The sequence below is a fragment of the Rhinolophus hipposideros genome (genome assembly GCF_964194185.1).
Source record: "Rhinolophus hipposideros genome assembly, chromosome: 1".
In the NCBI taxonomy this organism is placed as follows: domain Eukaryota; kingdom Metazoa; phylum Chordata; class Mammalia; order Chiroptera; family Rhinolophidae; genus Rhinolophus; species Rhinolophus hipposideros.
In genome coordinates this window covers 93,294,674-93,299,580 of record NC_138047.1, presented here as the reverse complement: position 1 = coordinate 93,299,580, position 4,907 = coordinate 93,294,674, and positions in this window count along the sequence as shown.

The following is a 4,907-nucleotide window of genomic DNA, read 5'->3' as shown; positions in this document are numbered from 1 at the left end:
TGGATCACAGACCTAAATGTAAAACATAAAACTAAAAAAACTGCTAAAATATAACATAGGAAAAAAATCTTGATGACAGATATGGTAATGCCTTTTTAGATACAGTACCAAAGAATGACTCACAAAAAAAAATAGTTGATGGGGTCTGCCGGGTGGCTCAGGGGGTTGGAGCTCCGTGCTCCTAAAGCCGAAGGCTGCTGGTTCGATTCCCACATGGGCCAGTGGGCTCTCAACCACAGGGTTGCCTGTTTGACTCCTTGACTCCAGGAATGGATAGTTGGCTCCACCCCCTGCAACTAAGATTGAACAGGGCACCTTGAGCTAAGCTGCTGTTGAGCTCCCAGATGGCTCAGTTGGTTGGAGCATGTTTTCTCAACCACAAGGTTGCGGATTTGACTCCCTCAAGGGATGGTGGGCTGTGCCCCCTGCAACTAACAATGGCAACTGGACCTGGAGCTGAGCTGTGCCCTCCACAACTAAGACTGAAAGGACAACAACTTGACTTGGAAAAAATCCTGGAAGTACACACTATTCCCCAATAAAGTCCTGTTCCCCTTCCCCAATAAAATCGTTTAAAAAACCCCCCAAAACTTGATGAACCAGAATTCATTTGAAATTAAAAACTTGTGCTCTGCAAAAGACAATTTCAAGTGAATGAGAAGACCTGCCCCAAGCTGGAAGAAAATATTTCCAAAAGACACATCGGATACAGGAGTGTTACCAAAATAGAAAAAAGCTCTTAAAACTCAACGATAAGAAAACAAACAACCCAATTAAAATATAGACTAACGACCTTAATAGACATATCACTAAAGAAGATATACAGGTGGCAAATAAGTAAATGAAAAGATTCTCCGTATCACATGACATCGGGAAATGCAAATGAAAACAACAATGAGGTACCACTACACACCTATTCAAATGGCCAAAATCTAGAACACTGACAACACCCAATGCTGGTGAGGATGTGGAGCAACAGGAACTCTCAGGAACTCTCTCTGCATTACTAGTACAAGTACAAAAGCGTACAACCTCTTTGGAAGACAGTTTGGTGGTTTCTTACAAAACTAAACATTCTCTTACCATTCAACCCGGCAATCATTTTCCTTGATATTTACCCAAAGGAGTTGGAAACTTATGTTCACAGAAAAACCCACATGCAGATGTTCATAGCAACTTTATTCATAATTGTCAAAACTTGAAAGATGTCCTTCAGTAGGTGAATGGATAAACTGTGGTTCATCCAGACAATGGAATATTACTCAGCACTAAAAGGAAACATGCTATCAAGTCATGAAAAGACATGGAGGAAACTTAAATGCGTATTACTAAGTGAAAGAAGAAAATATGAAAGGTTACATACTGTATGAGTATGATTCCAACTATATGACATCTGGAAAAAGCAAAACTATGGAGACAGTTAAAAGATCAGTGGTTGCCAGGGATTGGTTTGGGGGGCAGGGAATAAGTAAGCAGAACACAGAGGATTTTTAGGGCAGTGAAAATACTCTGTCTGATATTATAATTATGGACATATGTCATTTTACATTTGTCCAAAACTACATAATCCACAGCACCAAGAGTGAACCCTAAGGTAAACTATGGACTTGGGGTGACTATGTGTCAATGTAGGTTCATCCTTGTAACAAATGTACCTCTGGAGAGTGATGCTAATAATGGGGAACAGTACACATGTGTGGAGGTCGAAGATACATAATAATCTCTGTTATGTTGAGAACATAACACTGCTCTAAAAACTAGTCTTAAAAAAATTAACAGTGGCCATCTTTATTGATGGGATTACAGCAAGTTTAACTTTTTTCTTTATACTTTTCTTGTTACAGTTAGTTCTTACTATTTGCAGTAATGTTCTATGGATTTGCCAAGAATTTTGTATTAGTTGATACTGAACCATTGCTCCTAGGGAAAATAGAAGGTTAGGTACCTTCTATAAGCCTCCAGACACACCATGTTCATCAATTGATCAATACACACCTGGCTTCATGTGCATTTCTCTTTAAAGACTCTTTAGTTAGCATGTATTGTTGATTCATTAACGTTGAACTCATGGCCGACAGCACTGTCACTCATGCTTGCACAAAGCTTATCTAACATACATTTTCTCTGCACGGCATAATAGCACAGCCTTTTGCACCTAGGAACACTACACAGCACTTCTCCATTACACATGGGAACTATTTTAAACATAAAAATCACCAACAGAAAACACAAAATGCAAAAAACACGGCACTGAATAGACTGCAAAAAGGACACTTGTTTATAGAATGAGACCTGAAACAAAAGGCAGAGCATAGCCTAGTTCAACCTTAGCTGGGAACATGTGTTGAGTTCCTCCCTAACTTAAAGAGACAAACACATTGCCCAAGAACAAATGCACGTGCTTGCTAAACAAGAACTCCTTTGTTAATTATTTCAGAACTCCGTAGGCCCTAGCACGTACCTCCACACACAGTAGGAGCTTGATCAAAGCCCCTGGAATCAGAAACAAGTGAAATGTTCATCTGACTGATGAAATTATCTGAACTACCTATTTTTCAAACACATGCAGTTTCCCAGAAAGAAAGAGATGCTTTACAACAGTAGATTATTGTGAGAGAAGACATCTATTTGGCAGGTTACAGTAAACTTTCAGGCTTGGCTTGTGATTTCGTTGTTTTTCCTGCATACGCCATGGGTTGTCTTCATACCTCAGGACCACCCATTTCACTGTCCTCATGTACGCAGTCTTGACAGGGCTCCCTCGTTATGTCAGGACCAAATATTATCCAAACACTGTACAGGAACTGGATTGCCCGTTGCAAGCTGGATATATTTTTTATTTGTTTTATTTCAGAACATTATCAGTCTTCCCAGGGCACTTTATATTCACAGAAGATCTTTCAGTGTCGGTAGGTGGCTTTTGCAATTTAGCAATGTTTCTGTAGGACTGGGTTTGGGGGGTGGCGGAAATGAAGTAAAATCTAAACCTCATTTTCATTCCGAGCTCTTCATTTACCTTAAATAAATGACACGATGCCTAAAAAATAAGAACATGTAACCCAGAGAAATGTGACAGGCAAAGTTCAGGTTAGAGTTCTAGCAAATTCATACTCTTGTTAGGGCTTCTCTTCAAGGCCATTTGTTAATTACAAATGTAAGCCTAAAACCTTTATTTATTTATTTTCCATTTAGAAACGGCTTGGACATCTCTGTTCTAGGACAGATTAAAGGCAGATCTTTCTCGTTGAACATTTGTATTGTCTGGGCATCGTGCTAGATGCTTTCACAGGTAATTCTATGTTTAACGCCCACAACGACTCTGAATTGTGTATTATTGCTCCATTCTACTGGTAAATAAACCAAGGTTCAAACCTGTAATGTAATCTGCCCACAGAAGCTCAGTTAGTAATGGGAGAACTGGAGAATCAAAGTTCTTTTTTTTTTTTTTATTAATTTATTGGGGTGACATTTGTTAGTAAAATTACATAGATTCCAGGTATACAATTCTGTATTACATCATCTATAAATCCCATTGTGTGTTCACCACCCAGAGTCAGTTCTCCTTCCATCACCATATATTTGATCCCCCTTACCCTCATCTCCCTCCCCCCACTCCCCTTACCCTCTGGTAACCACTAAACTATTGTCTGTGTCTATGAGTTTTTGTTTCTCATTTGTTCGTCTTGTTTTTTTGTTGTTGTTTTTGGTTTATATACCATATATCAGTGAAATCATAGGGTTCTCTGCTTTTTCTGTCTGACTTATTTCACTTAGCATTATACTCTCAAGGTCCATCCATGTTGTCACAAATGTTCCTATATCATCTTTTCTTACCGCCGAATGGTTTTCCATTGTGTATATGTACCACAACTTCTTTATCCATTCATCTACCGAAGGACATTTTGGTTGTTTCCATGTCTTGGCCACCATAAACAAAGCTGCAATGACGTGTCTTTATGTATAAATGTTTTCAGATTTTTTGGGTAGACACCCAGGAGAGGAATTGCTGGGTCATATGGTAATTCTATTGTAAGCTTTTGAAGAACATCCACACTGCCTTCCATAGTGGCTGCACCAGTCTGCATTCCCACCAACAGTGTATGAGGGTTCCTTTTTCTCCACAGCCTCTCCAACATTTGTTACTATTTGTCTTGTTGATGAAAGCCATTCTGACTGGGGTGAGGTGATATCTCATTGTGGGTTTTATTTGCATTTCTCTGATGATTAGTGATGTTGAGCATTTTTTCATATGTCTATTTGCCATTTGTATGTCCTCTTTGGAGAAATGTATCTTCAGGTCCTCTGTCCATTTTTCAATTGGGTTGTTTGTTTTTTTGTTGTTGAGTTTCATGAGTTCCTTGTATATTTTGGATGTTAGACCCTTATCAGAGGAACTGTTTGCAAAAATATTCTCCCATTCAGTCGGTTGCCTCTTTATTTTGTTGATGGTTTCTTTTGCTGTGCAGAAACTTTCAAGTTTCATATAGTCCCATTTGTTTTTTATTTATTTATTTTTCCATTTGTTTATTTTAGCTTTTACTTCCATTGCCTTTGGAGTCAAATTCATAAAATGCTCTTTGAACCCAAGGTCCATAAGTTTAGTACCTATGTTTTCTTCTATGCAGTTTATTGTGTCAGGTCTTATGCTTAAGTCTTTGATGCATTTTGAATTAATTTTGGTACATGGTGACAGATAGCAGTCCAGTTTCAGTCTTTTGCACGTGGCTATCCAATTCTCCCAGCACCATTTATTGAAGAGGCTGTCTTTCCTCCATTGTATGTTTTTAGCTTCTTTGTCAAAAATTATCTGTCCATATTTATGTGGTTTTATTTCTGGTTTCTCAATTCTATTCCATTGGTTTATATGTCTGTTTTTCTGCCAATACCGTGCTGTTTTGATTATAGTA